The sequence below is a fragment of the Protopterus annectens genome, chromosome 1.part2 (assembly GCF_019279795.1).
Source record: "Protopterus annectens isolate FY-2018-M chromosome 1.part2, PAN1.0, whole genome shotgun sequence".
NCBI classification, from domain to species: Eukaryota; Metazoa; Chordata; order Ceratodontiformes; family Protopteridae; genus Protopterus; species Protopterus annectens.
The window spans coordinates 963,605,257-963,630,375 of record NC_056727.1 but is presented as its reverse complement, the minus strand read 5'-3'; positions in this window follow the sequence as shown (position 1 = coordinate 963,630,375).

The window sequence follows — 25,119 nt, the reverse complement described above, 5'->3', positions numbered from 1 at the left end:
TCTAAAATTTAGTAATGATTTGCCAGAAAAAACACAAATTTTATGAGGAGCACACCAAAAATATGAGGCAATAATCTGGATATTCTGGGAAGATCTGGGCAGTTGAGGTATGCTAGTTATTTACTAGCTGTCAATCAGTCTGTCTAGGCAGCCCTGTTAAACACTAATAAGGTGGCCTTAGCATAATATAAGAGATTAATTTTCTATAGGAAGTGAATTGCTCTAATCACCTGCGTTCTAGGCTATGGCCTATTCTGGACGTGTCCACAGCTGTTAGCCAGGTTGTGGAATTCTTTCTGTAGATTCTAAAGGGTCTTTTCAAGCCCTTCCATAGTCCATGGGAAAATTTCAGTGTATTTAATTTGGGCCGTCTATAAGATGGCAAAACAGCACTTGCATATTACATAGATCAAAATTTGCCATGGGGGGGCACAGAGTAAACACAGAAATGCATGTATTTCATTCAAGACCTTCAGGGACACCTTAGGTAGATTGCCCCTAATGGGTTACACAGGCAATTATTTGACCTGTTCAAATTATATCTACCATTTCACAGAAATTTTCAATACTGGGACTCTATTCAGTCTGAAATCCCTTTTATTAACCTTTGCACTTAGGGCTGTGCATTATTTGCTGACTGTATGCTATAACCTATAGTGTGGCTTGTAGGTATTAGCTACATACTAGATATGTGAGTCTTCACAGAGAGGGTTGCAGATCATGGAATAGACTACCAGAATGAGTGTTGGAGACAGAGACTATAGATCCATTCAAGAGGGCATGAGACAGGAGGGACGGAGGATAGATAGAAATGAAAACCACTTTAAATGGAGACCATATAAGTTTACTGTAAGCTTCTGATGCCAAGTAAGTATAATGTAATATTATGCACTACATTCTGAGCAAAGACTAAGCTTACCAAGCAATGTGCAAATCATGCACAATGTTCTGATTATATCTCAAATACTAATTTAATAAGTAGGTGGTTGACCAATATAGACTGATACATTGCAGTACAGTGGATCTGACACATTTCCCACAGATTCAATGATAAACAGTAAGTACTTATTTATAGAGGGAGTAAAAGATATATGTGGTAACTTGAAGAAACCTGTTACCATTTCAGTAGTTGTGCTGAGCCATATCCAAGATAAATATGGTTGACTAAGAGGAAAACAAGAACATGTGTTACTAGTTTAAGCAACATTGTAATATTGCTGTTAGAACTGCAACACCCAGTTACTGCATAGATGGCTGCACACTGTCTTACCAAAGGGAAGCTGTTGTCTAATTTGATGACGTGAAAGATGGAGTTTATTACCTTCTTTTGATTCAACAGTTAAAAAAGAAGAAAAGTCTGCATATGATATTGATGAGGAGTGTATTTGCCAAGTGCTGATTAGGACTGAACATATGCCATCCAATCACCATGTTAATAAAAGGGCATTTGACTGTGTAATATGGGACTGAGTGTGCAATTCTTAGGTGCATTGTGGTTATTTATTGCCTGAGTCTGAGCCACCTAAAAGCCTAATTAAAACAAAATCTTGTTCTAGCAGGGTGAATAGAGACAAATGCAGACATTTGAATGCAATTCTGTTCAAGGTGAGAGAGTTATGATGACTGTAGGTTTGTGCTGCCCCTTCCTTTCTAAAATTGCCATATATCTGCCCACTATAACTTCAAATTATCTTACAAAATTCTGCCAGTTTCTGCAAATATCTTGACTGTATGATTTGCACTTACCATGTACAATAGCCAGACATGAACATACATGCTTGTACACACACACACAAACACACACGTGCATACACACACACACACACACACACACACACACACACACACACACACACACACACACACACACACACACACACACACACACACACACACACACACACACACACACACACACACACACACAAGTAGTAGTACCAGACCAAGCTAATTGTTCCTTCCTCCCAACTTTGGGCACCAGTCGGGTGGGGAGGACAACTGAGGCTTTGTTTTAATTTATATATATATCCCTCATCTTCTTCTTACAAGTGCAGAAACAGCCCAGTTACTGGATTCTCAGCAAATTTATCCCCCTCACACTTGTATGGAATTGCGCTAGTAAACTAGAATCTCTTCAAAATTAGTGTAATGAAAGCTAGACTTTATGACAAAGGAAGAAGTGGTATCTCTTACCAAAACCCGTATCTGTAAACCTCTGTTTGACTTGCTCTGACTGTTCTGCCCTGCTGGGAAGGATGACTACAGCCTTCCACTGCTTTCAAATTTTGGCCCTCATCCAAAGGCTATTTTTATGCAGCACTCACCCTTAAATCTGTTTCCATTTAGTTCCCTCTATATTTCAGCTCTTTGTCTTTTTTTCTCAGTTTTACCTACAGCACAAAGCTAGCTGTATATAGGCATGTGTGGTGTGTGTCAAGTGCAGCACTGCTTCTACCCCCCGCCCCAGTTTTCTTTAGTTCTGAATATGCTGAACCCCACCAAGGATTACTTCACCCTGTCTACCACTGAAGTTCAATTGCTGGAACTCCATCACCAGTTTAGCATTTTATTACACTTTTGGGGATATTTTAAACTACTCACTTTTTACCTTTAAGTGCAAAAGTGTTAAGTTCGCTCTCCTCCTTTTCTCCTATACAAGAAATATATCCCTCTGCTCATTTTTACCCTTTCAGCCACTTACCCACTAATAGTTTCTTAGATACTGCTAGGTAGTAACCTACTATACTCATCCGCTCTTTGATTGATTTTCCTCTGCTCAACCACCCCCATATCATTTACTTTATACTTATGCTCTTCACCCCACTCCTTTATCCCTCCATTGACATAAAAAGACACTAACACTAACCAATCAAATGCCAACTCACTTTCCAGCTTGTCAGCTACATCCTTTAATTACCAATCCCACATATCCACAATTTCCATTACCAAGCACATCACTCACGTCCAACTTCTCGAACCACTTATTCTCTCATTTAGTCAAAACCATTGTATTATTCCATCTCCTTACTGTCTGTTATTATCCTGCCAATACCTCCTAGAGTTATTTTCCTACTACATTATCCTTTAAATTCTTATGATACTGCAGTCCTTGGTGGCAACAAAGGCAATCTATCTTTTACCCTTCTACTCTTTCCACCCTCCTCTTACTACACTGCTGTCCTTAGTGGCACCAAGGATAATCTCTCTCTCTGTTATGCTACCAGTTTCTTCATACTGCAATGTAGTACATGCTGGCAGCAAAATCAGCTCCTTCTTATATCTATTCCAATTCATTCCCTAGTCCTTGGTGACAGCAAAGGCCATCATTTTTCCAGACCAAATCTACCAAATTCCTCAGTACTTAGTGGCAACACAGGCAATCTGTTTTAGCTATCCCTGAATCCTATACTCTGTCCTCTCTGATCCATCAGTTCACAGTCCTTGATGGCCCTAAGGGCCTTTTCTTTTTTTTTTTCTTTTTGTTTCTTTTATTTTCTTTCTTGCCTTTTTCTCAACACTACCACTTTCCTCAGTACTTCAGCCAAAAATGCTTATATCTCAATTCCACCAAACAACCTAAACTTTATAGAAACCGTACCGTAACAACCGATCATCACCGTACAATACATGTGAGCAATGGTCCATGACTACCACAGTTAACTCTCCATTTTCTGTGAAACCCATCACAGACAATGCCTCCCATTCATCACTCGAAACAACTTATCACATAAATGCTAACCCTACAACACACTTCAATCCCCCAAATACTTGTAAAAAAAAACCTCCTAACTAAACTATACCTTGCTGTCTTAGTTAGTTAGTTAGTTAGTTAGTTAGTTAGTTAGTTAGTTAGTTAGTTAGTTAGTTAGTTAGTTAGTTGGTTAGTTAGTTAGTTAGTTAGGTAGGTAGGTAGGTAGGTAGGTAGGTAGGTAGGTAGGTAGGTAGGTAGGTAGTTAGTTAGCATTTGATTACCAGGATGGTCTGACTGGGATGACAAGCATACCCTTTTCAGTAGAGGCTTGGGAGGAAAAGATCCATATTGATGAGAAAGACGTTACAAAATATTTTATATTTTTACCTACAAAGACATTACAAAAATGCATTACAATATTGTGAATTGTATACATAGATAAGAATATGTAGGCAGGGTAAATAGAAAACTTAAATATTTTAGGTCAGGCAGGATATCTATGCTATAGCACCTGTAACCAGTGTGGAAGCAGCTATTGGATGGATGAATATTAAAGAAAAGAGGGGCAATAACAGTGGAAATGCCATAGAAGGAGTGTCAAAGAGAAGATTAAGCTAAGTGGGGGGGTAAGGGGTAAAGGTAGGCATTGATTTATAGGAGTTTCATTACTAATCAGTTTGGATTAATCAGGTATATGTAAAGAGAACAGTCACTGCTGGTGGAGGTGTTCTTTGAGAAGAGTGTTATACCTTGGGAGGGTTGGGGGCTTATTTTATGCATAAGGGAATGTTGTTCCATAATCTAGTGACATAGCCTGAATATAGGGAGTCGCTGGTTGTGTTCTTTTATTTGGTAGTTATTAGAAGTGATTGGTTACTGGACGTCAGATTAATGGTTGGGGCATAGCCAAGTATTGTGAAGGGCAGGGCAATTTTCACGTTGGTGTATTAGATTGTGAGCAGTTAGAAGTTGGATGTATGTAAGATGATTAGACAATTCAAGCCATTTCAGTACGTTCAGGGCAGTGCAGTGATGGGTGTAGGAGGGGAGATTAATAGCACATCTAGCTATTTTGTTGTAGCATACTGCTAGTTTATTTTTTGATGAGTAGTTAAGATTAGTTTGCATAGAAATGTATAGAGGAGTGAGGGTAAGAAGTATGTGGTTGCTATGTTTTTCTGCCGGTTTTAGTAAGGTAGAATTTGGACCTATAGAGGCTAACTAGTTTTTATGTGTTTTCTTTATGACATTGTCAAGGTGATTCAAATGTGAGGTGTTCATCTATTGTAACTCCAAGAAGTTTGGTTTGAGTTGCAAGTTGCAGAGGGGTAGTGTTCTCAGAAGTTATAATAAAAGTGTATTTAAGTTTTAATACAGTTTTAGGGGTAAAGAGCATCAGTTTAGTTTTGCTGAGGTTGAGAAGTAGTTAAGAGTTTGATAGCCATGATTTTACAGACGAAAATGATTTTTAAGCTTTAACAATTGGCTTAAACTCTGGTATCATTCAAAGGGGATCCAATGTCTGTCTGCCTGGGATGACATGCTGGACAAGCCACGCTGCTTCGCAAAGGACGGCTTGCACCTGTCACCCCTGGGATTCCGGATATTGGCAAAGGCTCTTGCCACCCCCATAGTGCCTTTTTTAGGCAAGGCTCAAATTCTAAACCTACCACCCTAGAACACAAAAAAGGAAAAAACTAAGGGTAATGCTGCTCAATGCCAGAAGTCTAAATCTCAAAATGCACGCACTCAAGGCCCTTCTCAGTATGGAGAACATCGATGTCTGTGCAGTGACAGAAACCTGGTTCAAGGCTCCTGAGAGCACCCCAGCACTATCAGGTTTTACCTCTTATCATGCGTTCCGGCCCCAAAATCCGGACAATACCAAGAAAGGAGGGGGTATCCATATTCATCAAAGACACCCACACCTCAAGACTGGTGGCAACGCACGATGCATCGGAGACCATCCAGGTGCAATTAACCATAGGCAAGACTGCTCTGCAAATTGTAGCATGTTACAGGCCACCCTCACAAACTCAGGAACCTCACATGGCCTTCCTGAAAACACTAGAGGGGATAAATGTATCACCAAACACCATCATACTAGGTGACTTCAATTACCCTAATATAGACTGGGAACACTACTCAAGCCCAAACACCCTAGCCCAAAAGTTCCTGGAATTCATAAACTCAAATGCCATGGAACAACTAGTCACCATCCCCACAAGAGGAGAAAACATACTTGATCTCATCATCACGAACATGGGAGCACAATGTTCAACACTGGAAGTATACGCCCCACTGGTGAGATCAGATCACAAACTAATCTCGCTGGAGGTCCTCATCCCACCCCCGCCTCCAATAAAAAAGACCACCGTAAAGAACTTCTCGAAGCCGACTTCACACTTCTAAAGACTAGTGTGGTCTCCTTTAAGGCCCCGAGCGGCGGAAAACAGTACTCAAGCCGCTGAATCACTTACAAATGCCTTCTACCAGCACCTGCAGGACTGCATGGATAAGGCAATCCCAAGCAAAACAAAGACTCTTTGTACCAAAGGCAAGCGTCCAGTCTGGTGGACCCCAGCCATAAACAAACTCTACAACAAAAGGAGGAAGCTACTACAAGATAGAGCAAAATCCTTAAAAGGTAAGACACCCTTGATCACTATAAGTAAAAACTAAGAGCTCTCATAAAATCATCCAAAGCAAATTTTGAGAGAAAAATAGCTAAAGACTCAAAAGACAATCATAAGGCCTTCTTTAGCTATGTTAGAAACCTGGGAGGAACCTCCCAGATATGCTCAGAACTAGTTCAAAATGATGTGAAGATTACTGATCCTACAGACATTGCCAACATACTGGCTGACAGGTTCAGTGCAAACTTCTCCCCTCCCCCTCAAAAGGAGAGATATCTATACCAAGCGATTGCAGCCCCCCAAACATCTCCAATGCCCAAGTGAGAACTGCTCTCTCCAAAGCAAAAAACACAGCATCCATGGGACCTGATGGTGTCCCCGGCTGTGTGCTCCACGAACTCAACGAGGAATTAAACCCACAGCTAGGACAGCTGTTTAATCATAGTCTTACCTCTGGATACGCACTCCAGGAGTGGCGCACTGCAACTGTGGTCCCACTTCACAAAGGCGGTGCCTCCACCGACCCTGGAAATTACCGCCCATTAGCTTGACAAGCCTTATCTGCAAAGCCATGGAGAGGATCATAATGGACCTCATAAATAAAGACATAGGGAATTTGCAGACTTTGGATCCATCCCAGTTTGGCTTTGTCAAAGGCAGATCATGCCTTCTAAACTTGGTTGACTTTTTGAAACAGTCACCAAAGCCATTGATGAGGGAAAGGCAGTCCATACAGCCTACCTCGATCTGGCGAAGGCCTTGATACAATACCCCACTCGGGTATCATTGAAAAACTCATCAGCTTAAATGTTAACCCATACATCACAAGATGGGTTGCAAACTGGCTGAGTGACAGAACCCACAGGGTCAGAGTTGCTGGCGCCATGTCAGACTCAAAGCCTGTCACAAGTGGTGTACCACAGGGCTCAGTCCTGGGCCCACTCTTGTTTGGCATCTACTTTTCCAGTACAAGCAAACACAGGAGGGTTATGGCTGACAAAGTTTGCAGATGACTGCAAACTGGGCGCCATAGTAGAAAACACATCTGACACAGATATCCTTCAGAAGGGTCTCACAGAAACGGATAACTGGTGCCAGAGCCATGGCCTAAAGTTAAATGCCAAAAATGCATAGTCATACCCTTCGGGAAAAACAAGGTTACCCCTAGCTACCAAATAGGTGGCAATCCACTGAGCATAGAAGAAGTTATCAGGGACCTGGGGACCCAGGTTGATAGTAGTCTGTCATTCGACACCCATGTAGCTAAAGTAGTTAGGAAGACCTTCTACATTGCCCACCTTATCATGAAGGGATTCTCATCTAGATCAAGGGAGGTCATAGTCTCCCTATACTCATCACTCATCAGACCAATGATTGAGTACAATGCCCCATTCGGAATGTATCTGACCCGACACTTGCAGCAGCTGGAGAGGCCACAAAAGTTCCTCACCAAAAGGATAAAGGGTCTCAAACATCTGTCCTATGCTGCCCGACTGAAAGAACTCCAGCTCTATTCAGTCGCCACGCTTGCTCAGAGGTGACCTTTGCCTAACATACAAGGCCATGTCAAACCCAGATTTGATGAATATGCTTCACCTCAAAAAATCTAGATCCGTCAGAGCCACAAGGGGAGGAGACTTAAACCTCGACACGGCTATTAATAGGACGCGCTGGAGGGATAGATTCATCACCCAAAGACTCCCTATGCTGTGGAATAAAATCCCAGTATATGTGAGGCAGAGCACCTCGCTGGCCTTGTTCAAGAGAAATCTTGACCAATGGATGGGAGATCGCAGATATACCCCAGGGATTACCTCAGTGTCACTGCTCAACAGAGGCACAGCAAAATAATGGGTATAGTTCCCCATACTAAAGGGGTGGCGTAAGCCACAAAACTATGGGCTAGGCTTGTAAATGCCCTCGGGCAGATAGCCTAGTATGAACCTATGAACCTATGAACCTATTAAGTAATTCGTTTGAGTACAGAGAGGGAAGGGGCAATGTAGATGTGGGTGGAGTTATCAGCATATTGTATTACACTAGCATTTTTAGCAGCCTTTTAGAGAGAGTCAGCATAGATATTAAATAGTAAAGGACATAGGACTGACCCCTGTGGAACCCCTATAGAGAATGGATGGAAGGAAGGAAGAATGTGTTTGTTGCAATTTGACTGCCTACGCTCTATCTGAGAGGTAATTATAGAACCATGATATTGAATATTGGGAGAGCTTGAGGTTAGATAGTTGGTGCAGGAGATTTTAGTGTGGGACAGTATCAAATGCCTTAGAAAGATCTAGAAAGACAGAGGAGACTAGATCTCATTTGTTTCTGTCACTATTAATTGTGTTTGTGAAGTTAAGAAGGGCAGTTGCAGTACTATGCTTAGGTCTGAAACCATGTTGTGTTTAGCACCAAGACCATATTTTGAAGCATCACAGGAAAGAGTTACTGGTTTATTGACATCATAGTACCTTAATGTAGGTGGGGTGGCAATTTTCTGCTTAAGGTCTTCAAATGTTATCTGGGTCTGTTCCAACCAAGACCATGTAACATTTTTGTGTGTCAGCTCTCTCAAAGGTGCTGTCAACTCACTGACGTCTGGTATAAGCTTGCCTAAATTGTTGACCATACGAAGAAAACATTGTAGAGCCTGAACATTATCTGGTGTTAGCATCTCAAGAATGCCTGCTTGCTTGGATGGGTCTGGTTGCAAGCCAGTGCTAGTAAATAAATGACCTACATATGTAACTTCTGGTAGTCTGAATTGCACTTCAGAGGATTAAGCTTTAAGCTCACTTCATGTGCTCCATCTAGAACTCTTCTATGGTTTCTGTCATGCACTGCTTCATCATTGCCTCCAACCAATAAATCATCTACTATTATGGCACAAGGATAACCTGAAAAAATTTGCTCCATTGCATGCTGAAAGACTCCACTTGCAGAATGTATTCCAAATGGCATCCTGAGGACTCTATATCTTTCAAATGGGGTACTGAAAGTAGTCAGTAATAGAGATTTGCAATCAAACATCACTTGCCAAAATGAACTTTTTGCAACGAAGACAGAAAAAACAGTGGCATTCGGTATTAGGGCTGCAACTTTCTCAACTGTACAGATAGGATGATGCGGTCTCTTTAATGCTTTGCTAAATCTCTTGGGTTAATACATATTCTGATTTCGTCTGAGCCTTTTTTGTGGGCTGCTACCATAGACGACACCCATTCAGTTGGTTCTGTAACTGGACAAATTACACCTTGCTGCACCATTCTATCCAACTGAGCTTTGACTTTATTCTGTATAGCTATCAGAACTTTTGGTCTGACCATTGGACTGACCTCTGGGTCTAACTTCATAGAATAAACAACTGGAAGTTTGCCCAACTTGTCATCGAATACATCAGTATACTCTGAGAAAACAGCTTCATTAAAATTGGAACTGGGACGTGCTTATATGATGAACTTCTTTGGTAAAGGAAACCAGATTCATTCTCAAACTGTCTCTGAGACCCAATAACGACTGCACAGGTCTTCGGACTACATAAAATAGTGAGTTGTAGCAGTTCCTAGCAAAATAACATGAATGCACTACTGAGCCTTTGGTTTGAATTTCTTCACCTCCATAAGCAACAAGTTTCACACAACTGACTACATTAAGTTGCTCACCAGCTCTCACCTTAGAAAATGTGTCTGCTGAGATAACATTACACTTTGAACCAGTGTCTACTTTGAGCTCGGTGAATTTACCATTGATCTGGACAGTCCACAACACTTCATTCTTTGCCAATAAATTCAATGCATCAACCTTTTCACCAGTCACTGGCACACCATCTACATAGAAAGTAGAATTTCAACTCTCTGTATGATCAGCTTGCTTTTTTGAATGACCTTTCTTTATAACTGTGTGAGGTTTTCTTGATTTGCAAAACTTTTGAAAATGGTTCAGTTTTTTAGATTTGTGGCATTGCTGACAAAATGCTAAATATTTTTCTCTTTTAGACTCATGACTGACACCCAGGGTTGCTAGATGTCCCTATCTGGGCGGGACTGTCCCAGGATCAGCAGCCTGATCCCGAGTCCTGCACTGCTCATTTAAATCCCAGGCAGCCTCCGCTTTGTTTTTTTTTTTTTTTGATTGGCCCGTATACCAGCATATGGGCCAATCAAAAATTGCTAAACACGGAGCTTCTTGTGTTTAATGTGGAACATCGCAGTTCCACATTAAACAGAAGTAGCTCCATGTTTAGTGATTTTTGATTGGCCCGTATACCGGTATACGGGCCAATCAAAAAATCGCAAAACAGAGCTACTTCTGTTTAATGCAGAACTACAATGTTTCACATTAAACAGAAGTAGCTCTGTGGGCCAATCAAAAAATAAATAAACACAGAGCTATTTTGTTTAAAGCGGAACTCTGATGTTCCGCATTAAAGACCTAGCGTAGAAGACTTTTTTTTTTTTTTTTAAGTCTTCACTTGCTGTGAAAGACTTTTTTTGTCCCTACCGGGCCAGTTGGAAATCTGGCAACCCTGCTGACACCACAGTTGCCACATTTAACAATAAAGCTTAATTTGGGTTTTGCTGACTCACCCTTGTACTGCACTGAGCATGCCCTTTTTTTAGAACTTGCTGAAAAACTATGGGTTTTACCTGGGGAGCCTGCAGGAATTGCAAGTGCCATGTGTTTAGGCCTGCTTCTACTAGCCACGTATTGCATGTTGTCTACATTTGCTCTGGAGCCTGTTGAAACCATGTTCTTATCACTTGCAAGCATACTTGTGTTCCTTTCTGTAACTTTATGGATTTGGCAAATCTCAGCAGCTTTGCTCAGCATTAAATCACTGTCATGAAGCAAAATCTTTCTTACTGTAGCACTGAAAATGACTTCTAGTGGAGTCACTGAATTGGTGAGAGTGTTCATTAGTTAGTTTTCTGTTTTATCTATACTGCTATAAATTTTGCATATTTGTGTGGGTTAGCATGCATTAGCAGTGCCCTGTACAGTAGCGAACACATAGAAGGCAAATTTTCTCTGTGATACAGTCCATAAAACCGTACCCTGTAAAGCAGCAATATAGAGCAAATACTTTGTGCTTTGACAAGCATAGAGCAACTAGCTGGGCACTGAGTTGCAATCCTTATAGGTTTAGTGTAATTCACTATTGTGTAACCTTAAAAGTTAGTAGATTTAGTACTTGTTGCTGTGTCTTTCGGCTTATGGGGTTAGGGGTCTCCACAGCGGAACTCCAGTCCGCTCATGTTTGGTAGTGGATTTTTACGTGCCGAGTTACCAGCCCTGACGCACAACCTTCAACGAAGGCACACCCATTCACGCATGCCTCCACACAGAAGACGCTCTAGCTGAGAATCTGTTTAGCATAATCTGCCTCAATAAAGCACCCTTATTAGTCTGCACCTAAACAGCACTCTTAATAGCCTTCAAACCTTAATACTCTACCCCTTTAGTTCACCAGTCAAAGAGATGGACAGTACAGCTATGCAATTTCCTAACTTCTTTGTAGCCAGCTTGATGGATGTGGGCATTTTGAGACAATGTAGCAATTGTCTCATGTTTACCGGCAAGCACTTAATCCTTAAAGAAGCAGGCACAGTATGAAATAGGTGTGCTCATAAAATGACACTGGAGACTAAACTGTAGTAGAAGTGCACATCAGTTTGCTGAAAACACACACAGGCACACACACACACACACACACACACACACACACACACACACACACACACACACACACACACACACACACACGCGCACACATTCACACACACACACACACACACACACACACACACACACACACACACACACACACACACACACACACACACACACACACACACACACACACACACAAAACACCCACCTCTCATAGCACACAACCCACACATAGACTAATGTATGCTGAGGTACTGAAAAGCAATCTTCCTAACAAAGATCTCTTAGACTTCTAGTTGTCAAAGCTATGCCTCTGCAAGCCCAAACGCACTCAGAAAAAAAAAAAACCTAATGCCACACATACTGTTACTGTCAGTGGTGCCCCAAACACTAAGTCCCTAAGGCAAGCAAACAAACACACTTCCCAGGAGTCTCATCATGGGGGCGCCATTATAAGATATACTGATTGATGCCCCTCTAACCAGGCTGAACAAGGGGAAGATAAGTGTTAGTGGCTTATCTGGAGCCAGGATCTGACAAATCATGTATGCTCTGAAGGCACTATGCCACATATAACAGTATGATTCCATCATAGTCCATGTAGGTGTAAATGACCTGAGATGTACCGCCCTGGACTATATGAAGAGAGACATTATGGAGCTTACAGACTATATGTCTCAGACTGGTATGAGCCTAGCACTGAGCAGCATATTTTCTATCACAAAGGATGATGTCAGAATATGAGCAAAAAATGATTGACTGATTTCAACATCTAGTTGTCTTTCAGGTGTCAGTCTAAGGGGATCCAATATTTGTCAGCTTTGAAGGGCATGGTTAGCAGACCACATTGTTTTGACAAGGATGGTCTGCACCTTTTCCCTCTAGGCTTTTGAATACTGGCTAAAACTTTATCCACTCACATAGTGCCTTTTGACACAGTCCAAATTGATAAACCTACCAACATAGCAAAATCAACTCATCTAAACCTCACTGTTAACTGCTCAATGTCAGGAGCCTAAATTAAAAACTTCAGTCCCTCCAAGTCCCCCTCACATTCAACAATCTAGACGTCTGTGTAGTTACTGAGACATGGTTTAAAGAGGCAGAGAGTACCCCAGCAGTGCAAAGTTTCAATGCCTTGCACACACTTTTAGACCAGTAGCTGCACATGCAAGGGCTAAAGGTGGAGCTGTCTCAATATACATCACTAACAAGCATGCTTCTTGGGTGGTCAAATAGGATGACATTTTCGAGTTCCTCCACATGCAGATCACCACAGACAAAATCCCATACCATATTCTAGCCAACTATAGGTCACCTTCCGTGCCCCAAGAATCTCACAGTGCATACTTGGACCTACTTGAGACACATCATCCAGCCTTATACCTTACTTATGGAGACTTTAATTACCCCTCTACAGACTGGGAACCTACATAGCATCAAATCTACAGGCAGAGAGATTCCTGGACTTGTAAATATAAACACCCTTGCCCAAATAGTAAATACTCCCACCAGCAGCTCCAACATATTGAACCTTGTGCTCACAAGTATGGAAGAATATTGCACCCCTCTCCCATGTCTTATCCTCCTGATAAGTTCATAAAGCTGTCTTCTTCAAAATCAAAATCAACTCCATAATCCCATTAAAACTAGTAACAACAGCTATTCCTAGGCAAATCACCTTTTATGAAGTGATGGTTTGTCAAAATTCAGTTCTCATCTAAACCCTGAGAACACAGCAGTCTATGCTGAATTATTCTCAGAAACTCTGTACAGACATGTCAATGGCTACATAGAGGCTGCTGTACCTACCAGAAGTAAGCCCTGGACTAGCCCCAGAAACAAACCACCCTGGTGGCATCCCAAATTAAACAGGATTTACAACAAAACAAAAAAAAATTGTGGCAAAAAATCAAGAAGGTTAATGCCCATAAAAATTATTAAGGTTACCCAGCATGACAAATGTTCAGCCTCATCCTTTCCTGCTACACAGTTCCCACAGCTTCTGCTTCTATAGCAAAATATTTTTCTGTTCTTGCATCATTTAGAAATGGTGAAACTTCTGTGTTACATATATTTAGGTGTTTCCATTTTTGTCTTAATGCCCAGAAGACAGGAAACTGGAGAGTGTTTTGTATCTCAGACAGGTCATTACCCCTGTGTACAACTCCACATTCAGTGTCTCATCCATTTATTCACCCCCCCCCGCCACACACACACACACACACACACACACACACACACACACACACACACACGCACACACACGCACACACACACATACACACATACACACACACACACACACACACACACACACACACACACACACACGCACACACACGCACACACACATACACACATACACACACACACACACACACACACAAAAAGGTTTACAAAAAGTTGATTTGGTATAATGGGTAAGGTCTTCACCTTATAGACACAAGATATTGGGTTTGATATTCTCCACTGTTTTTTGGCTATGCTTAAAATGGCTCTTTAGGGCAGTGTACATTATATTCACCTATGAGCCTGTTTGCTTAATGAAATTTCCCCTGTAAAAATGCATTTAAAACCTGAAATCATAAACCTGAAAGCTATGTCATAGTCACATCATCTAGCCAGGTAAGTGATCAGCAGGCATGGGACATGACACAAAGCTGTACTTCATTTTATATGGATAATGTACCAGCAGTGTTGAGCACGGAATGCTGTTCTAGGGCAACGTCACCTTTCCATTTGAATCACTCCATGACCCTGCTTATTAACTTCTCTGATTATACTGCTCAGGGGGAAACACACATTGGATAAAAAAGAAAACTGCATAATTCATCTATAAGAAATAGTAAAGGGGACATCTATTAAAAAGAGAATATGCCAACTCAGATCACTAATGCCTATTCAAAACTATTTAACAATAATGAATAAATTAGAATTTACTGAAGCAATCAGCTTCTTTGGAGTTTGATGCTACAGTAATGACATTTCTACAGAAAGACTTCCACTTTAATGAAAACTATGGTGATATAATTCTGACACAGCTCAATTAAGTGATGTCTGCACTATCTGTAACTGATGAAAATGCTATCTTAAGATCTATAGTGCTTTTAATAGAACTAATCAACATTAAAATTCATACCTCTCACATGTCCCTGATTTTGCTTCATATTTTTATGTCCTCCATAAAATATTTGATTTACTGGTAAATCACTAAAAATTATAATTAGTAATGCCAAACATTACAGTTTCATGCTTTTTATTGTTCAGAAAATGCATGTTGGTGCAAAACTTGTTGTTCTGTTAAAGTATTTAAGCAATTGAGTGTAATATTTAAAAAAGTATGGCTTATACGGGGACTTCACCCCATTATTTTTGACTTTGTCCAGAATTATTCAGCAAAGAATTTGAGAGGTATGCTTCAACTTTATACATTTTATTTATGTCATGTTAACAATATAATGAAAGTGTTAATTTTTAGTCATACCAAAAGTAGCAATTGCTTTACCATACTGTTTGTTCAGGGTCAGTGCATCCACATGGAGATTGTTGAAATCACACCAATATATGTGGCATGGCCTAAACTCATATAGATTTAACAACTATAATCTTTTCCCCGGATTTACTATCCTTCCGTGCAGGACTAGCTTAGTCCTGCGTGGAACCGGCTGTTTAGGAGCATGACGGCAGCGCGCCATGCATATTAATGAAGGTGCGCTGCCTGAGCTCTTAATCTTACATTGAGCACATAAGAGTGAAGGGGGCATGTCTGAGAGCAGAGCTCTCAGAATATACATGCCCCTGCAATGATGAACAGCAGACAAGTCCCAAAAGAATGAGCGAGACCACTCATAGGTATATGCATACCCCCAGCAACAACCCCCCCCCCACGGTGTACAAGAGCAATAGTTAAAACAATAAATATAAAGATTTTTTTTATGAAACAGTTGAAATTTAACCATAGGTATACGGGTTTGCCCATCGCTTAGCTATGGATAATGCAGCTTAAATGGCAAAAGAGGATAAAAAGCAAGATATATGCAAATGAAGCAATACAGCAATAGTGTAGTGGACAGAGCATTCACCATATGAGCAGTCATTCCTGGTTCAAGTCCCACTGTAGCACTTTCCATGTCAAATCACTTTATGACCAATATTTTTAGTTGTATAACCTACAAAATAACATATATTTGTAAACTGGAGTACTGCATTAAATGCAGATGTGAGGTGTCAGTTTCATAATATTGCAAAGTCCACAGATAATCACATGTGCCCCATACAGTATATGAACACAGGAATCTGGGATACAAATATAAGGTAAAATGTGTAATGAATGATAATTCCATACAGCTTCCAAATCCCCCACCTTCCCAAGAACCATTACACATTACTGTCTAAATTAGTGCAGTAGTAAGCGGGAGTAAGCACTAGTAAGCAAGTGTAAGCACTATTAAGCAGTAGTAAAAAGGAGTAAGCATATGCAAGCACTAGTAAGTGGGTTTAAGCCCGTTTGCACAGGGGTAAGCAATGCGCACACAGGTTAGACAATATTGAAGGCAATTCTCTGTAAGGTAAGCATATTTAACTGGAGGTTATCAGTGCTTACCCTCAAGAAACCCATGCAAACCCACTTACAAGTGCTTAAAAGTGCCTTAATCACTCTGTATGCAACAGCCGCTGTTCTGGCCAGAAACAAAATAAACAGCCTTTGCAAGACTTGAACCCAGGACCCTGTACACTATAGTCACAGTGGTTAACCACTAAGCCATTACAGCAGTATGCAAGATTGAGGTATCACAAAACAAATCCTCACTATAGTAAAATCAAGCTGAACATGTGAAAGGAATCTATATACAGTCTTATGTTCTATAACCTACTACATAACATAAATATGTGAACTAGAGTACTGCAGTAAACCCAGATGTGAGGTGTAATTGTAATAAAGTGTTGAAGTCCCCTAATAAACACAAGGACCCCATACAGTGTACGTAGACATGAATCATGGATACCAGACACATATATAACGTGTAATGAATAATAAATCCATGCCCAAAAGCAAATATAATGCAAATTAAATATTAAGCAATGCTAAGCATTGCACAGGCCAGCTTAGTAGGTTTAAGCAATGTGTGCGCCAGCTAACTCAGTTTGCCCATTGCTATACCCCTTTAAACAATGCCAACCTTAGGTAAGCAGGTTTGCCCATAGCTTAGCCTTTTCAAAAACATCCAATCATGGCAAAGTGCAGGAAATTGGGCCTATATAAACCCAACAGGTGGGAATACATCTCATAACTGGTTGTAGCTTCCTCATACAGGCATTATGTCTGGAATGGGAGAGGGTGTGTGCTTTCAGGTGCAATGCTGGGGCATCCAGGAGTCCAGAGTCATGGCAGGACCCCTTGTGAAAGACCATGAGCAGAGACTGCTGCAGGGCCAGTACCAGGGTTTCCAATATAAAGCAGAAGCCTGGGACCATCTTGCCCATGACCTCACCAGTGCCACTGGCATACCCCAAATTGGTGAGCAGGTCAGGCATCACTATGCTGACCTTAGGCGGTGAAAGGGGGATCTCTTGGATCAGTGGATCCAGGAGGCTTGGAGGACAGGGGAGGTCCCAGCAGTGTGTAGGTATCACTCTGCTACCTGTTTAATAATTGGCAGCTCATGTATATTATGGATAGGTATGGCTAAATATTCCTCTTATGTCCTTCACAGTGGCAAGTGTGCAGGCTTTGAACCAGGTGGCCCATGGATGTCGCTTGGAGAGGTTGCGACGTGAGGCAGGATAGTAATTCTCTTGCATGTACTGTCATAGGAAATAAATCTAAAATTATTAGTAAGTTAATTGCCTGTATAAAATGTGTATTGTTTAAGGCAAGTACTGTATATACCAGAGAACATAGCAGGAAGAGTCTCATATAGGTTGTATGCAAATAAAAGCATAATAGCCTGACAATGAAGGTCTAACTGCTGGACTGCATGTGTTTACTCTGGTATCATATGGTAATGTAGATTTGCAATCACTTAATAGTTCTATTGTATTAAGCACTGTTACCTACACTGTGCAACATAAATAAAAAATGTGTAGGAATGTCTGTATATGACTGGTATAATTCCCAGAAGTCATGTAGTACAACTGAAAGCGACATAGAAAACAGTGAAAAGACAACAAAAATCAATTAGCACATGTAACTGAGATGGGAAATATTGTATATTTAGCACACATAGCCATGGTTTGAATCCTGGGAGTGGTAGTAGTCTGCATACAGAATCATGCCCCACAACTGTCTAGAATGTCCAGTAAATTGGCCCATATCTGCTGCCTGTCACTCTGTCCCCCTGAGAAATCACTGGGATGATCCCAGATATATAGGCAGCAAACAAGAAATACAACTGATTGTCACACATCTTTAAGAACAAATCTGTCATTCTAGCAACTCCCCAAACTATTAATAAGCCAAGTATGTCCCATCTACACCCCACGGTGTCAAGCTGTGACCAGAGTGTGTACAGTAACAGAGTGAGATGTATATGCATAATACTAATGTGGAATCTGGTACTTTGCATGGTAACATTCAGATAGTGCTAACAAACATTGCTCCCACAAGTCTGTCAGATACGAACACTGTGCACAGAAATAAAAGATTGATAACCTGTACTGGTACTGTTTACTTTGGTATTGTATGGCATTGTTATTGTTGCAGTTGCTCTGAATAATAAGGTATTACTCAGCACTGTCACCCACACTGTGCTACATAATAAAACTGTCTAGGAAATCATGTATAATAGTGTTGTAATACAAGGTCAGAATGTAAAACCACAGGAGAATTTTAGATAGAAATCAGATAAGAGATAAGAGATATGCAGCAATATCTATATAGCACACACAACTGTGATGGACAGTGTTTTAGTGTTAGCAGACACAGCCATGGTCTGAATCCTGGGAGTGGAAGTAGGCTGCATACAGAATCATTCCCCACAACTGTACAGATATGTCCGGAATGTCCAGTATATAGGCTCATATCTGCTGCCTGTCCCCCTGGGAAATCAGTGGGATGATCCCAGATGTTTAGGCAGCAAACAGGAAATACAACTGATTGTCACACATCTATAAGAACAAACCTGTCACACTAGCAACTCCCCAAAATGTTATGAGAGTAATAAGCCAGGTATGTCCCATCTACACCCTCATGTTGTCAAGCTGTGTGTACAGTAACAGAGTGAGATGTATGTGCATAATACTAATGTGAAATCTTGAGGGCCGCATGTCATGACTAGAGGGTAGGCCTGGCTCTCTGACTCAGCCCCCAGCACAGCTACCTTCGGGGCTGTGAAGGTCCAGTGGTGACTGCCCATGGGTGGGGACCTCATTCCCACTGTTTCCACTAGGGGGCTCATGGGCTTGCAGTTTCCCAACACCCCTCTCCATCAAGGTGTTTAACCCCCACATGTGTCATATACAGCCCCTGTATGTGTCTTGCTTGTCTTGTCTGTTAACCTACCCAACCTACCTCCCAAATACACCTACTATCCCTCCCCAATATCCCACTCTCACCTGAAAAAAAGGGCAATATGTTCCCAAAAAAAAATATCGCCCCATACATAGCTGTCCATTTCGCACACGTGTCCACTAGGCACATGTAAGCTGGTCTAATTGGCATCACAACATATTATTGTTGTTGTCCTCACCCCTCTCAAAGGGGTTTGAGTGTCCAAATCTACCTCCAAATTCAGTGTATATGCACAGCTGTTGCTGTAGAAGAAATGGGCAGCTATGGACCTTCCCTACACCCTTCCTGCACATCCCTAGCTATTTTTCCCTACTGTCTTTCTGTCTTTGTGCCCCTTTTTCACCAGTTTCCTATCAACCCTTTTTTCTTTTCTTTTAAAGAAATTAGCATGGGGGTACACGGGAGTAAGCACTTTTAGGAAGCAGTAAGTGGGTTTAAGCCTGTTTGCGTGGGGGTAAGCAATGCCTATACAGGTTAAGCAATTTAGAAACTTACTGAGACTAAGAAACTGTAACTGGAAGTTAGCAGTGCTTACCTCCAAACCCATGCAAACCCACTTACAACTGCTTAAAAGTGCCTGAATCACTCTGTATCCAATGGCCCTTGTTCTGCCCAGCAACAAAATAAACTGCCTCTACAACATTCGAACCCAGGACCCTGCATACCATAGCTAAAGTGATTTACCACTAAGCCATGTGAGATATAAACAAAACAAATCAACCACAAAGGGTAAAGTGCCTCGATCAAAATGTAGTTTCAAAATCCAAATTACCTTTTCTTGAGGCACAACAAGACAATAAGAAGCTTGACCTTTTATTAAACACATTGAAATAAAGAACAAAAACAATAAAACATCCAGTAAGCGCTTTCACATTCTCTCAAATGCTTCATCGGACTTTAAAAAAAGCTAAGCTATTTCTACATTTAAATACCTTTGCTGTTACTTCATCAACCAATCATTATTGTTCCTTACTTGATGACATCAGTGCTTAATTAATTAAAAAAATTAACTAAAAAATTGCTGGCTGAAATTCATGTTCAAAACCTCTGTGATTCTTTATTAAAAACAAATATTTAATTTATAATAGATGCTTCAACCTCATGCAGCTTAAAATTTATATACATATCTCAAACGGTTTACTATCAAAATGTCGCTGTGCAATTGCATGGCTATGAAGTATTCGAACAACATATGTTCGAACACTTCATAGTTTGGCAGGTTATGTAAGCGAACATTATCATTGCGAATGGACTATGCATTCGCAATTATAACGTTCACTCATGTAAGGGGATTGCGGTACAGTGCGGTTAGGGAAATACATCCCTTTCCTCACTGTAGTGCGATCTCGGAGTTGGAATATTAAGTTAGGGGGTGTGGGGGTGCAGCCCCCCACAGGGTGGTGCAGGGGGGCTTGCCCCCCTGCATAGATGTGAGTTTAGGCTAGTTAGGTAGGGAGTTAAGGGAAGGGTGGGAGTGCTGATAATTGTCGAAAATGTCGCGAGCGACATTTTTGACAATTAACAGCTGTTTTCGACATTAGGGACATACGGAAATGTTCATTTCTGATGTTAAAATTCGAACATTCCTACACTTTTTTTTAATTTTCGATTTTTTGATAGTAAACCATCTCAAACTATATGTTCCACTATTTAAAAAAAAATGTGCTTATGTATAAATTCTACAAAAATGTAAAATATATCAAATATATATGTTGTTTATTAATAGATTCATGAGCCATCCTGAAAAACGCTAGACTAATAGCTTATAAACAATGTTAATGCTTGTTGTCCCTTGCTATCAAGAATGGTTTCATGACACCCTGTCATTCAAACCAGATAGTCTATCTGCTTGTAGCCTCATGATCCACCTTGTCTCTCTTTGTTCAGTGTAGTTTCTATGATCACCTAGCCTAATGTTCTTGTATACAAACTCAATGCCAGTAAATTTAAAACCATGTGTACTCCCTTCATTTATAACATGTCTAGCTAGGGCATTGCTGTCATCTTCCCTGTTTATAGCATAGACATGTTCTCTAACTCTTTCTCAAAGGATCCTATTTGTCTTTCCTATACAAAAATGACTGCATTTTGTGCAGACCATTAGGTATATTAAATCCCGTGACTTGCAGTCTGCATAAATTGAAAAATTATACGGTCTTCTATTGTCAGGATGGACAAAACTATTGCTATTAGACATGTAACTGCACTGGTTACATGTCCTACAAGCATAGGTCCCTTTTCTATCAGATGTTAACAACAATTTATTATTTCTCTCATAACATAATAGTCATTTGAGTGATTTTGTATTATTGTAAGTAAATCTAGATTTATCACCTACAAGTATTTGTATATCATCATCTATTGTGAGAATATGCCAATTTCTGTGGAAGATCTCCCTGATCTTATTATTATTATTATTTGTATACGGTATTACTGGCTGTTGTGGCCTGAACAAGGCTCTTCTTTCATTTTGATGATCTATCTGTCTGCCTCTGTATATGTAGGGTTTTCCACTTACTCTCCTATCTACAACCTCTTCCTGATGCAAACTCCTTCTTTCTTCTGACGTATACCCTCTCTCTTTGAATTCATTAGATAAGGTCTCTATGGTCCCTGAAACCTAGTCTCATCTGTGGTGAGTCTAGAGACCCTAAGTGCTTGACCCTTTACTATATTGCGACAGATATGTGGGGGTGCATACTAGTGCGATGTAGCAAATAATTTCTTCTACATTCTTTTCTGAAAAACTGTTTGTACAGTGTTGCCTTCTTTCAGTAGTATGACATCCAAAAATTCAATTTCATGTAGTGACCATTTCCCTGTGAAAGACAGGAAACTTGTGGTGCCATTTATATATTGAATGAACTCTTTTAGTGTCTGCTCATCACCTTTCCATATTAAATAAACATCATCAACAAACCTTTTATATAATAATATATTTGTCTCATAATATGGACTATGTATAATATAGGTGTATTCCCAATATGCCATAACTATGTTTGGGTATGAATATGCACAATGAGTGACCATTGCCACTCCTTTCTGTTGGATAAAATATTGGTTTTCATACTCAAACACATTATTTTTTAAAACCAAATCCATTAGTAAAGCACATCTTATTATTCATTCTCTTGGCATAGCTTTCTCAATCATGAACAGCCTCATGTAGTCCACCCCTGTATCATTAGGAATAGATGTAAATAATGATGTTACATCCAAAGTCACCTTCTATTCTGTCTCTATCACTAGGTATATAGTCTGTAAGGCTTTCCAGAAATTGTTGTTTGTCCCTTACTATTGTAGGAGTTTGTTCCACTATGCTTCTTAGTTGTTTCTCCAAATATATAGATATTGTTTCTGTTAACCATCCCTTGCCCGAAACTGTAGGTCTCATGGGTGGACTTTCAATGTTCTTATGGACTTTAGGTAATCCCCTAAAAGTCGGTATAGTTGGTTTCATGTGAGATATACATAACCCTGATGTTTTCACAAACATATCATCCACCACAGTCATTCAGCTGTGCAGGAAATGTATTTAAGCATGTAGATGTTCATGTGAGATATACATAACCCTTATGTTTTCACAAACATATCATCCACCACAGTCATTCAACTGTGCAGGAAATGTATTTAAGCATGTAGATGTATGTGTTTGTATATATATTTATATCTAAATGGATATATACAAATCTATATATATATATATACATACATGTCTACATATATATGTCTATATATATATATATATATATATATATATATATATATATATATATATATATATATATATATATATATATATATATATATATATATATATATATATATATATATACGTGTGTGTGTGTGTAAGCATAAATATATATCTATATATGTATATACAGACAAATATCTATAGGGGTTCACTTTAAAATACCGAACCCTTAAAATGCCAGATTTCACAATCTCGAATCCACAATACCGAAATCCCACAATACCGAATACTTAGAATCACGAATATCAAAATACCAAATTCCCTAAATAGGGAGATCATGGTGTCTAATTTTTATTTTATACCCTCCACCTCTACTGAACACCCTCAATAGTGATTACTGCTGCATACTCTTAATTAGGGAAAGTGTAGTGAGACTAACCAAACTGTAGGAATACATTACACGCAGACATCACATTCATAACTGCAATAACCATGCAATAGCTTTTAAAAAATCCAACATCCCATATGAGTCTCGGTTATGCAGTATAGTTTCAAACTTTTGCTGTTGTAATTACAGTTTACCCTTTTAGGGCTAGGTGGACTCTCACTACTCAAACGTATTTGCAGCTCGTCCACCCTGTCCGGTTCCCTTGCAAGTGTTTCCATAAGCACACTAAGGTCAGTCGCCCTCAATCCCAATTGACATTTCAGTCTACGGTGCCATGCCTCGACGCAATTCTGTGTCCGAGGCAAACACAACATATTCAGATCTGAAATATTCCAAAACATTACAGGAAAGAGAGGGGGAAACTGTGCAACAGAGGCCAATCTGGTTTTGAAATGTTACTTCCTACCTAATACATACCAATCCCCAAATTATTTCAAAAGATCTTGACCCTCTTCGGGGAATGATACTTTAAGCTCATGAAACACTAGAACAACTTCATCACCTGTATGTGAACAGGCCATACTCTTTAGTAACTGCTCACCTTCTGCAACCAGAGTTGTAACAACCCTACCCTTGCATGGGATGGACATCTTCCCTTTACAGCACCAGTACTTGTTTGGGATCCCTTTCTTCTCTAAATGATACACAAATCCATCTACAATAAGGACGAGCTTTCCCTTCTGTGATTCCACTGGTTTGTATACTGCACCAATATTACCAGGAGGGTTAACAGGGCAAGACGCCATGATTCCTTCGGTATAAAGTACGTCTCAGACTCGTACACGTCACTTTTTAAAGTGGTATGTCAGTATTTTGATATTCCTGATTCTAAGTGTTCGATATTGTGGGATTTTGGTATTGTGGATTCGAGATTGTAAAATTCAGCATTTTAAGGGTTCGGTATTTTAAAGTGAACCCATCTATAGATATAAAAGAGAACATAAAAACATATATGACCACATGCACCATTAATGGGGGTGGGGGGGGCCAAAGCAACATATGTCTTGTATGTATAGATACCCCCCCCACAGCCAAACATGAATCACATCTGCCCTGCAATACAATACCAATTGTTGCAAATCCCGTAACCAGGACCTGACACAACATGGGCACAAGATGTTAACAGTACTCCATCTCACCTATATGATGTCAGGCTGGTATCAGTAACATATCATGCAGTACAGTCTGGTTACCATAGGGAATGTACAATGTGGAAGCAATCAACATTCCTAAGTTACATATATACAGACACATATATACAGATACATATATATATATATATATGTATATATATATATATATATATATATATATATATATATATATATATATATGTTGAGAGCTATGCAGAGAGACTGCAGTCCATGTTAAACTAGTATGTACACACAAACCCTGTAACACTGTTGCTATGCAATGCACACAACAACACTACTCACACTCTGTCTGCAGTTTTGGAACCTCATACAC